Genomic DNA, 14,021 nt, shown 5'->3' on the forward strand with positions numbered 1-14,021 from the left:
CTTAAAGAAAACTAAATCAACTGAAGGGAACTCGCCAAGCTTCTACACAAAAAAAAAGGATAAAATATGTCCCGGTGTAGACAGACGTGCCTTAATAATCACTAGATATTCGATTTTGTTGCGAGGTAGGTCGATAACATAGTTGAGTTGAGAAAGCTTCGATTTTTTTCACCATAAAATGAACAATGCCAACTGATTTCTTCAAGAAATTTACAATAAATAGGCACTAACACTACAAGAAATAGCACTTTTAGCGGTAGCTAAAGTCACCTCAAAATCCTCAAAAGTCGCTGCAAATTACATTTAGTGGCGACAGAAGGGTCGTTGGCGTTACGACTGAAACTAAAGGTTATTTGTGGCGACAAAGATGAGTCGCCACAAAAAGACATCTTTTGTGGCGATATTTATTGCCACGAAATCTTATTTATATCGTCACAAATATATTGGACAAGGTGTCCAATAAAAAGGTCGCCACTGATGGAAAGGATATAGCAGCAACAACAATCGCCACAAACACTACTAGGGGCGATTTTAACCCGCCACAATAGAGTTAACTTTCAATATTGGGAAAATTGACTTTTGGCAGCGACTATAAGTCGCCACAAATACTAATATATTTTGAAAAAAATTATTATTTATATATTTAGTACTAGTTGCCTAAAAATATAGCAATTGTCATTACTCATACAAAGACATAACCAAAATACTTCTCACTAAGAGAATGTGATATCTTAAGACTCCTCTGTCAATAATTTTTCATCACTTGAAGAACCATCCCTGTAACAGAAAAAGAAAGTAAAGATTCACTTCAATCAATTTGAAATTAAGCAGGAAAGGGATATGAGAACAACATAAAAAATTCATGCTTACATAAATGGAATACTAACTTCTTACTCACAGTTGCACTATACATGGATGAACAACACATTTGGTATTACAATAATTTTCTCAATCAAAAGATAGAAGGAAAAAATCTGATTTCTTATTATATATTCATATAAATAACAAAATTTTCTTTGTCATTAACATTAATTTATTTCTTAAAGATAAAAGGCATATTGTTGTAAACAATAGTCATTCAACTACATAGTAGATGAAATAAACAATCAACTTAAAAATAGAAGAACGTGCTATTTACTACAATTTATATAGGTGTCTTGTACATGTTGATGTTCCTATATACTTGATTAACATCAGACTTCATTTACTTGTACTGAGTGATATATGTATGCACCTGCTTCAACTTCTTTTTTCATATAACAGATTCATCAATTTACCTTAATGAAGACAATTACCTTCATTTAGGTGTATCGAGCAGCACTAAAAGAATGCTCCTGATTCAACTTTTGCTTTTCCATGAGTTTGGTATAAGCTAGATATTCAAAGGTATTATCCAATCAGGGGAAGCTAAAAAATGAATATATAATCGAAGGTACATTGCCTAGCACCTGCTAACTGATGGTGATAGTACTATTCGAAGAAAAAGATGCCATGAACATCAAAACGTGCAAACAACAATCTGATTTGAGACTAGTGAAAAATTACTTTCAAAATGTACAGCATGTGCTCATTTCACTAAAGCAAATCAGAATCATACATGTTAGCTTTCAAGGAATTAAACTATATCCAAAGTACAGTGTCCTAAGGAATCCTCATAACTTGAATCAATGAGAAAGGTAAAATGTGCTAAAAGAATACAACTGATTCATTAAAATAAGCACCAGAAACATACTTCCTCCATTTTAATTTATTTGTCTGATTTTGACTGAACACAGGGTTTAAGAAAGTAATAAAGAAGAATTAAATAGTTACAAGAAAATAATACCAGTTCATGAACAATATTTTACTGGAATTTTTTTATTTACAGCAATGAATTAAATAGCTATAAAGAATTTTAAAGAAATAAGCACAACCCACTGTGAAGAATTTGGTCAATCTTGTACAAGTCTCTTTACACCTCTTTCATACCATAAATTACATTGGCATAGGTCAAATAAGCATAATACTAATACACAATCTCCCACTTTTGTAGATTACTCATGCTTGGGTGAGGTCAAGTTCTTGAACAACTCAAAAGTTGGTCGTCTAATTCTTTTTAGATAAATATAATTGAACAAGGTAAATTTTACAATTAACAACTAAATACTAGTACTCTAAATAGTGCAACTTTATGTGCATAAATACCAAAAGGAAAGGAAAAGAAAGAAAACAACATGAACCCTTCTTAAATTTCATGAAATAGTACCCAGATTAAGTATCTAACATACACATGAACCCTTCTTAAATTTCATAAAATATTGTACCCTGATTAAGAACAAAACACATAAGTAGTGAAGATTAGTGTAATGAAGAAACTGCAATAATATGAAACTCATGCTAAAAGAAAATTCACTAATAGTTATTATCAATCAGTGATAAACCAAAAATAACAACAACAAATAACAGAGCAAATATCAAAAACGGACGTAAAGAACTCATTAAAAATCATTTTGCTGGACGAACTAATCTTATCTTATCAAAAGAATCCATCATATATTTTCACGAAAAACTCAAAGGACGTGTCTAAAGTTTCAGCAGTTATTGCCCTAAGAAATTACCCAACCAGTAGCACAAAAAAACTCTTATGTGCATATAACAAAGAATCAAACCATTATATATATCTATGTAGAACTTCAACTTGAAAGTAGGCCTTTTTATCATCTAACGTAACCACATTTTTGGTTAATTGGAGCCAAGGTCAAGGAGATGATATATTGAAAGTATTCAGGATAAAAGGTATTATGTAAAATACAATTGAAAGAAGAACGGAAATTGTTTTCATTAAAATTACCAAGCCTAGAGTATGTTTAGTCGTTATAAACAATACTTTAAGTACATGTCACCCCAATCCATCATGCATTACAGTAACAAGGACAAGGCAAAGTGCAAATATTATTTTACCTTGAGATGAAGGAAGAAGATCCAACATTTCCTCGTAGAAGGAGCCCATATGAATAAACTTACTATATTTATTTCCCCTATAATTGTATGTATTAGCTTGCTAGACTATTTTAGTTCATCTTTTCCCTGCAAAATTGAAAGCACACTAAAATAGTTTCTCAAATCTATTATCAATGAATTTGGTTTTCAAGCCAAGGACATATATCATATTAAGCTTGACATTTGAGTAGCTTTCAATTTGCATTATCGTCATCCCAGTTTCTTTTTATCTATAACAAGTTATTAATAATTTAAAATTAATTGAGATTGTACTTCTAGTTCACCTTTATCATAATTCAGGTAATCAAAATGGAAGTAGAAATTTTCTCTCTTACACAATAATTCTGTAACATTCATTTAAAAGAGAGAACATTCATTCCGAATTACTTTTAATAATAAATATAAAATAAATAATCTAAACACTAGTCGTCTGTATCTCTTGTCTCAATTTCAGTGCTTCACAATACTGAATACTTTTGTCAGTTCACTAATTCACACTCGTTAATTTTAGCAGAAATGAACAGTATGGATTATAAAATATATATCACTAAAAGATATGTAATTTCAAAAAGAAACTTTCAGCTTACCAGGAAAATAAGATATCTGAGAGAGGAATATCAAAACCGAAAATTCACAAAATAAGTTTGGCGAAGAAGCCATCCTTCTGTGCAGAGGGGTGGAGATCTGTCAATTCCTCAGAGATAAGGGCTTCAAATGACTACTCCTGTATGAATTTCAAACTGGTCAGACAAATTTGAGAAAAACAATCTGAGAATACAAGTGTATAAACGTCAACATTTATAGATTTTCAAGGCCAAATTCATGTACCATCAAAAAGGATTTGAAATTTAAGTAACTACCTGACAGATTTGAGCTATTAATTTGAGCTGCGCGAGAATTGAGAATTTTGAAGAGAGAGGAACGTTTTCTAATAGAGACACAACTAGTGTTTTACTTCTCCTTTAATTTAGGGTTGTTCTTTGTCTTTATTTTTTTTTTAATATTAATTAAAAGTAAAATCATTCACATGTAGTGGCGATCATGTCGCCACAAAAATTCTTCTGAGGCGATTTCTCATAAGTTGCCACTATTTATTAGAGTTAAAAAATTTATTTTCACCCGGAATGAAAAACTCAACTATATTAGAGGCGACCTAAGAATAGTCGCCACTAAATGTTTAATCATTTATAGCGATTTCAAAATGTCGCCACTAAATGTTACCAATTTGTAGCGAGTTTAAAAGTCGCCACAAAAGGCTCGTCTTTTGTATCAATTAACCAAGTCACCACTAAATGTCGTCGCAAAAAATTGAATTTCTTGTAGTGTAACATAGGTGTGGATCTCACCATTAGATGAAAATCAAATCATCAATGGTTAGATATAGATTAAAATGCCTCTAACAATGTCCAGAATATAATGCAGATTCAAATAACATCACGCATGCACGCACCTCAAATAAAAGAGTGAGGCCATAATACATGCTCCTAGACTAAGGTATGTAGTGTACGATGTACATCTCTGGCTATCCCTTGCACCCTTCACATACATATAGATATCCCTCCTACGAGATTGAACTCCATAACTGGGAGGCCTGCACAAAAATTAAAAATTGCATCAAGTGTACATTTAATTTGTCATACACAGATCAAGCTTAGCCTCTTATTAACAGCATGCTTACGTTTTCCTTCAGGGCTGCTCGTTCCTAATAAACATATCTACTTTATAGGATTTGAACCAACGACAAGCAATAGAATTACATAAAGCAATCAGAGTACCTATAGAAATTCTCTAAATGGCGACACACAAGTACCATGTCCCACCATGACTATTGGAACTAATGGGACCACAGGTAATTTGAAATTAGATGGCCTAATAAAAATGGGAGCAAATTTGGAATTGTTACTTCTCTCTGAAGGAACTGCATGCTGATTTGATTTGAATAAATCAAAGATGTAAATATAAAACTAGAGACTGTTACAAAGAACAAAATTACTTAAAACTGCAATCTGCTAGATTTCTGCTTATGAATGGAATAGAATTACTTGAATAATAAGACTTCTTTAATACCTTCATCCAGGTTGAACATACGCCTTTGTGAATTCGATCAGTGAAAGTCAAACCATAAACTAGAGCACATGTCACGTGGACTCTATCAGGAGCAAATCTACACATATGACAAAGACGAAGGGTCATCTATCATAGATCACAAAGTTAGGATGAGGTATTACATTCTAAAATCCAAAGTAATCATTTTAATTAATCTGGATAGTGTTTTGAAGCGTCCTAAAGTTAGAATGAGGTATTACATTCTAAACTCCAAAGTAATCATTTTAATTAATTTGGATAATGTTTTGAAGCGTCCTCCAACTGCTTATTCATATGATTAAAATTAGATTTGAATAATAATTATCATATCTCTGTACTTGTAAAATGTTTAAGAGATTAATTAGTCAAGTACTTTATTAGCAAATTTAATATTTTAACAATTTCAATAGGTGATAAGTTCTTTTATCTTTTGAAAATTACAAATATTAGAGTTAGTAGGGTAAGAAAAAGTAGAATATTCTCTCTTATAAATCTAAACAAATATTACCCCCTCCGTCTCAATATTTATGCAGCACAACTGAAATATCAAAAATCAATTAATTATTTCAGCAATTTATAGCATTCTTATAGTCTTCTACTCTATATTTGCACAATGTATATATCTTCTTTTGCTACAAAACCTAGTACAAAATCATTTCCTAGTTTAAGATTCCAGATTTTACAATTCTCGGGTAGAGCAGTACTCATCTACCAATTATAACAACCAATTTTTCTTGAACTTTAATATTTTAAAAACATCTTACCTGTCCTACTTCGATGAAATAAACAGTGTAGTCCAGTAACAACTTTTTCAGCTATCGAGCACGAAAAATCGCACTACTTCCTTAGTTGTCGAGCACATAAAGGAACAAATTCTTCATCACGACCCACCAAATAATCAAACACTAGTGTAGCCAAATCTCGAAACAATCTCTATTCTTCTACCAACCAAAGAAAAAAAATTCCCCTTGACACTTAAAACCTAAAAATACAGAGGTTTGCATCAAAAACACAAATTTCCATTAAACCCACAAAAGAATGAACTTAATTTTACAATATATCCACAAACACTTTACCAACAATTGTTTTTTGAGAGGTCAACTTGAGCAGACCGTTGCGAGACGCGAATGTGAGACGTGAACTACTGTTGAGAGGATTGATGTTGCGATATCGCAAAAGTGAGAGACTGAGGGACTAAGTGGGGTGAGAGACTTAGGGCTCGTTTGGTGTGAGGGATAAGCATATATAGTCCTCGGATAAAAAAAAATAGTCCTGGGATAAAATTTAGATGTCTTGTGTGGTTGACATGGTTGGGATAACTTATCCCGCTATTTTTATAGTATAGTGATGGGATAAATTATCTCATATACATGGTGGGATAAGTTATCCCAGGATAACTAACCCAATGGGCGATGAGATCAGTTCTCGATTTCAAGGAGAACATACCATTACAGAAACCCTAATGGACTTTAAAATTGTAGCAATGGAACAACGCCTCATCAAAAGAATTGTCCAAGTCATCCAAGAACAATTGTCTAGATTGGAAATTGACTTCACAAAACCAGCAATCCACAAACCTGAGTCAAATAGTGGCCAGACAACTAGCAGATTAACAATTCCTGCTACAAAAGGCAATACACCACCTACTTATAACGGCACCAATAATCCATTAATTCGGGCACATCGTTGTGAACATTTTTTTGAAAAAAATCAACATACAACGAAAGCAAAAAAAATTGGTGTGGCTGGATTTCACATGTTTGGACTAGCACCATTATGGTATTATCAACTTAAACGAGCGAAAGGCTCAATGAATTGGGAAGAATATCAACGATTTGGACCTCATGAAAGTAGCAACCTGATGGGAAAATTAATCATGCTTCAGCAAACATATAGAGTCAAAATTTATTAATGTCAACTTCAAGCTAGGGCTGGAATTGGATAAGTTGATATTGATCCAGATTTTTTGGATGATTGCCCCGAAACTTGAGCTTGAGGACAAGCTCTTTCAACGTAGGGAGTAATGTTAGGGATGCGTTGGAAGTCATTAATTGAAATATTTAATTATATTTTTAATTGCTTTATTTAATATTCTAAAATAGGGTTTAGTTTCAGAGTTTCATAAGGATTAGGTTAAGTTATAGTTATTAGTTTGGAATAGGATTAAAGTCTCCTACTTCCATAAGAGTTAGACTTCCTATTGATGTAATAAGACTCCTATTTAAAGGGGATTTTGATGAATAAATCAGTAAGTCATAATTCAACAAAAAGCAGGAGATTAGAGTTCTCTCTTCCATTGAACTCTAAGGTTTCAGTCTCTCTTTGAAGAGTTGAAAAGATCGGAGTTCTCTTTTAATGAATTCTAAGGTTTTAGTCTCCCTTTAATGAGCTTATTTATATATCGCCTTGTTAGGCTCTGATAACTAACCCCAGGATAGTTAATCCTGTCATAACTAGTTCCCAACCAAACGACCCTAAAGGACTGAGGGACTAGGGTTTTTTTTTCAAAGAAAAAGGGCAATTAATCGTCAATTACCATGGTCCATTATATTAAAAAGATACCGACTCTAGAAGTTGGTATTCTTTTTTAATATACCGATGTGAGGATGTTGGTACACTTGGTAGTCTATATATATATAACACCCCTCAAAATGAAATAGGATAATTAGAGCTTCACATGCATGTTAGTAGTTGATAAACTTGTATAAATGTTTGAAAATGAGTTTATAGGTCTGTTTAGTTGAGTTTGAAGTCAAACGTCAAAGAGATGGTCAAGACGTTCGAAAACTAGTCGTTTGTGTGCTAGTGTGTCTTGCATGTTTTTATGTGTCGTATGAAGTCTAAAATTAGTGGAGGTGACCCTAGTGTCTTAATAAATGTTTTTAGGGTCAAAACGTCCGGGTATGACTCCCCGAGACCACCCTAAGGGTTCCCGAGGAGGACCTTAACCCTTAGCCAAACAAGCTGCCAAGGCAACTTGAAGTTGTTCATGGAGGGAGTGGCTCCGCGTCGCGGAACTGCTCCACCAATGGCCAAAAAGTGGCTCCACATCGCGGAGACATTAGGGACTCTACTGTCTCAAAATTTAATTTCCAGAAACTTGTGTGAACACCCCCGCATCGCGAACTTATTTCCCGACAAAATATGCAAAAATAAAACTCAAGTTTGACTTGTTTAAAAGGTCCAACTAAGTGAGAGGTAGTTTGGGTACTTTGGGGAATATTATAAACGGTTATTCTACCTATCTTAGGGTATTTTAAGTTGGTTAAAAACCCCAAAACCTAAAATTAGACCTCATTAGCCAAATTGAACCTTCCCTCTCAAATAAATTCTCTCTCTAGAACTCCATGGAAGACATTGATGAAGCTTCAAGCTAGGGGATGGGTTCCTACTGATTTCTACTTCAAAATCCTAAGGAAATTAATCACAAAGGTATGGGGATTTTATCTTTGATTCTCCTTCCAATCAAAGAGCCAAATCAAAGCGATTTCAATGTTTTTCAAAAACACTAAAAACCCCAATTTCAATTCTAAGCTTGGGTTCTTGCATGAAAGTATTCAAATGATGATTTATGTTGATATTGATGCTTTTCAGATCAAAAACTCCATGAACCCTTGCATATCTTGAAATCCTAATTTTGGGTCTAAAGTGGGTCTATTGATTATGAGCTAATAATGTGATATTAATGTGTAGAATGTTATGGGCTATTGATTTATGTATTATTCTATATTGAATTATGAGGAATTGATGGTCAATTGTGTTATAATGGATGATGGCCTTGAATGGGCAATTGCGACCTAAGGTGTATGATGATGATGAAGTTGTGAATAGATTATTGATTCTAGTATTATATATATATATATATATATATATGGTGTAGATGTTAGAATTGTGAGGTTTGATCCCTTTGAAAGGGGGGAGGTGTTTACTTTATAAGCATGTTGTGATCATGACCTTGTAGGCAAAGTTGGACGATTGTTGTTTTGAGTAATGTTGATTATGTGAAGGTAATGTGATAAGATGTGAATTTGTGTATGGTCTAGGAGCATGAAAGGTGACCTTGTGTAGAGACTTTATGTGTTATGTTTGGTTGTTGTCTTCTTGAATGACTTATTATGAAGGTGAGGTTAGGATAGACTATGTTTACCTACTCTCACACCTAGTGAAGAAAAAGAATGAAAGAATGTGAGAATGAATGAAAAGAATGGGAGTTAATGCTAATGAATGGAATGGGTCTATTGTAAGGATAGTCTCATAAAGTACTCCTTTAAATGAATGGGGTTCTTAGATGAAACGTTTTCTCATCTTTGAATCCAAGAGCTTCCTAAATGAATGAATGTGGGCTAGGATTGGTACTCCTTTGTGAGTTGAGATGAGAGTAGTTAGTAGCAATCCTTGTCCCTAAATGAATGAGTGAAATGAATGTCCAAACTCTGTGGGGGAGTAATGTCTAGCACCGAGAGGATATGAAGATGGGTGGATACTTCTTCGTTAGTTGAGATGTGAGTATTTAGTAGCAACCCTTAAGATGGGTTCTCCTTCGTGAGTTGAGATGAGAGTACTTAGAAACAATCCTTCTATCCCTTAACTATGTGCCCACATAGGACTAGCTAGTGGTCTCTACCACGTAAAGGCTTAAAGAATGACCCTACCTTAGGCAAGAAGGGATCCCTCATCCGGTAAGGGTTACTGTCGGGATTCCATGTCAAGCTGCATGGTCTATGTCGGTTAAGGCTCTTCCCCCACATTAATGAATGAATGAACTAGGGTCTCTTAAGGGTGTACTACTTAGGATAGGTGGTGGAATGGGACATCATCTAGACATTGCACAAGTAGACATTTAAGGACGATCTTGGTGTGTGTTAGTAATGATAATGAATGAATGAGTCTCTTTGGGCTAATTAATGAAAGTGTTGGTGTTGGTCTTTGAGCATGCTAATGTGAAAGTGAGTCATAATGAATTGAATGTAAGTGCTTATGTCGAATTGAATGTATGTGATGATCTTATGTCATTAGTGAATGATGTTGTCTAAATGAATTAAGTTGAATGAACGATTTATGATGAGATGTGAATGGAGCTTGTCTTGTGTAGCCTTAAGGATCACTTGGTTGTGGTATGGAGAGGTAGTATGGGCTGCCTCACCATGTCTTACTTAGGTGAGTCTTGGGATGCATTTGATGAGTGTTCTAGTTTTATGAAGTGACTTGTTGGCTTATGTGCTTATATGTCTTACGTGATTAATTGGTGAAGGTTGAGGTATGCATGGTAAGTGCACTTTGTGTGACCTTAAGGTGATGCCTTAGTGTGGGTGATGGTATGGGATGTTGCCCATACATTGCACAAAGGTATTGCTTAAGGGTTACTTAAGGTGGAGGTAAGAAGGTAAAGGTAAATGGGTTATGTATGTTTATGATGTATTGCGAAGCATATGACTTTGTATTGTTGGTTGTGACTTGTAAGGTGCCTATTATGTTGATGTTCATTAGATTTTATCAAAATGGCATGAAATCATAACTTCCAAACAAATGTGCTTTTTATCATGTTTTGCATATCCTCATACTTAGCACATGTGTTGTACTAACCCCTTTCTTCTATTTTACTACAAATGTAGGTTGTGGTAACTAGGAGGAGATTGTGCTTTGGAGTTCCTTGGATTGCTTCACTCTTCCAAGTCTTTAGTATGTCCTCAAGATTCGAGGACTATGTTTAGAAGTTTCTTAGTCATTGTAATAGACACTTAAGTTTCATTTCATTTGTAAAGGGTCGTGTCCCTTAGTACGTTTTAAGTTCTTGTCTAAGATTGGCAAAAGAGACTTAGTAGTTCCGCTTGTGTATTGATGTTTCAAATGTTGATGACTCTTGAAGTCTTATGGTTTTATTGAATAAAAGTTTTAAATTCTTAGTGATTTTTATGATCTATGCAATGAATGAATGCTAAGGCTTGTATAAGACCTCCGAGAGGTCGAATACGCATGTAACGGCTAGGGGGTGCTCTCGGGTCGTTACAATATAAACTCTTGAGGTTGGTTTTATCATTAATATTAAAATAATTATTTAATAAATACCAACATCTTGAAGTTGATATTATTTAAATTAAATAATAATTAAAACATACGGACCTCTCAAGGTTGAGTTTTACTAATTAAAATAAAAAAAATTATCTAATGAATACCGACATTAAGATGTAGAATTTGTATAAAATAAATATAGACTTAAATTAACTGACCACTGCAGGTTGAATTTTGGAGAAATTTTAATTTATTTTTTACTTATACTTCAAAATTTCCAATTAATTATTGTAAACATATGGATCATCAGTTATCCACAGCATATTTATAGAACTTTGTTTTATTTGTTAGATATACTAGTATTCGTTCTCGCACGTTGCGCGGATATTTTAAAAGTTATAATTTTAAAATCAAAATTATTTTATAAATTTTACTATTAAGTTATTAATATTTTTATATTTTATTCTTCACATGTTTCGATATAGTGAATATAATGTTCAACCTCCTCATATATATCCGCGTAATACATAGATAGTATCAAGGAATACGAAAAATTTAGGCATTACAAAAATAAATTTTTTTATTATTATTATTAAAAACTGAAAATAAAATTTTAAATTTTAAAATGTTGTGTTACCAAGGAAGTGGGAGGGGGGGGGGGGTCGTATTTTTCATCTTTTTTGTGTGCAGATATGTATTTAATTTTAATTTTTAATTTAATTATTAGTATTATTCAAATTAAAATTATGATAACCTCCCCCAAAAAAGGAATCAGACACCCTATTTTTAAGAACTGTTTTTAAATTGTTTCTCATTTAATTGTAAAAATTACTTTAAAATCTTTTTAAAAACAAAATAGTAATTGTTTTTTTATAGATAATATATAGATAATAAATATGGTAATATATATAGATAGATAAGTACTTTTTTCGTTCATCCGTTTTATACATTTAATTTCTTTTTAAAAAAAAATGAAACAGTAACTTTTTTTCTTTGATAAAAAAGTTTAATTATAAAAATTAGTAATTATTTTTTATAGATAATAAATATGGTAATATATATAGATAGATAAGTACTTTTTTTGTTCATCCGTTTTATACATTTAATTTTTTTTAAAAAAAAAACTGAAAAAGTAACTTTTTTTTCTTTGATAAAAAATTGAATTATTTAATTATTAAAAAATGGCAATTAAGGTTTCACGTAAATTTGAATTGTAAATTTATCCTTATTTACAATTTTCCGTAATCTTTTTCTTTTAAAAATTTTAATCTTCTTTTCTTTTGACATGTGTCATCTTTCATTTTAATTTTTAATATTATTATTATTATTATTCAAATTAAGGTAACCTTCGCCCCAAAAAAAGGAATCAGACACCCTATTTTTTAGAACTGTTTTCAAATTGTTTCTCATTTAATTGTAAAAATTACTTTAAAATCTTTTTAGAAGCAAAATAGTAATTGTTTTTAACAGATAATATATAGATAATAAATATGGTAATATATATAGATAAATAAGTACTTTATTTGTTCATCCGTTTTACACATTTAATTATTTTTTAAAAAAATCTGAAACAGTAACTTTTTTTTCTTTGATAAAAAAATTAATTGTAAAAATTAATTTAAAATCTTTTTGAAAACAAAATAGTAATTTTTTTAAAGATAATAATTATGGTAATATATATAGATAGATAAATATTTTTTTTGTTCATCCGTTTTATACATTTAAATTATTACAAAAAAAACTGAAATAGTAACTTTTTTTTCTTTGATAAAAAAAATTGAATTATTTAATTAGTAAAAAATGGCAGTTAAAGTTTCACGTAAATTTGAATTGCAAATTTATCCTTATTTACAGTTTTCCGTAATCTTTTTCTTTTAAAAATTTTGATCTTCTTTTTTTTTTCTTTTGACATGTGTCTTCTTTTCTTCTCCTAGATATATACAGTTAAGGTAACTGTATATTTTTTATTTTTTTAGAAAAACTGTAAAAACTGCTTGTTGAATTTTTCATTATTTTTGTAGTGTTTACTATTTTATTTTTATTTTTTTTTAGATTTTAAATTAATTTTAATAATTCTTAAATTCTCTTTTTTTGTGGCGCTTTCTCCTTTTATATAGAGATAGATTTTAATAATTCTTAAATTCTCTTTTTTTGTGGCGCTAACACGCAGGCATATTTTCTTCTCCTATTATATATAGATAGATAGATTTAATTAGAAAAATGTGCTTGAAAGCCTATATTTTTTTTCTTTTTTTAGTAATCTCTTCTAATCTCGAGAAAATTTACTTTTAGGATTAGGTGAAAAATTAAAATACATTATACTCTTTTAACAATAGTGTATGTGTTATTTCAAAATTTTAATTGGGACCAATTCATATTTTAAACAAATTAATATATAAATTAATGAATATCTAAGGATAAAGTTAGAAATTTATTGTAATCACTTAGGAACATGTAATATTTAAAGTCTACATTATTTTGGTCAATTCTAATTCAGATATTTCTTCTTCTATCATATCAAGAGGCCTATTTCTCAACATCAAAATGCAATAGACTTATCGGAAATACAATATAGTATATTGATTAGTAAACATTATCATTCCAAATTTTTAAAACTCAATCCACTCTATTAAGAATAATCCAAAATTTTAGAGTTCAATTACTATAATTTCCTGAAATTTATGATTTATTGCATTAAAAATTTGTGTTGAAAAGAAAGTTATTATATATGTAGAAGTTGTAAATATGAAGAACAGTTAAAAGTTAAACTTATTTCATAATTCAAAGTCATAATTTTTTTTTGATATTTTCTTAAAATATTTAATCCAAATGTATGAATAGAATTTGAATCATGATCTTTAACTCTTAAGAGAAGAAATCAAAACCAAGTAATAGCATCTCTAACATGAAATTTTTTCATTTAGATAAATTAAAAGCAAAAATAAAAA

This window comes from Solanum stenotomum, chromosome 2 (assembly GCF_019186545.1).
Source record: "Solanum stenotomum isolate F172 chromosome 2, ASM1918654v1, whole genome shotgun sequence".
NCBI classification, from domain to species: domain Eukaryota; kingdom Viridiplantae; phylum Streptophyta; class Magnoliopsida; order Solanales; family Solanaceae; genus Solanum; species Solanum stenotomum.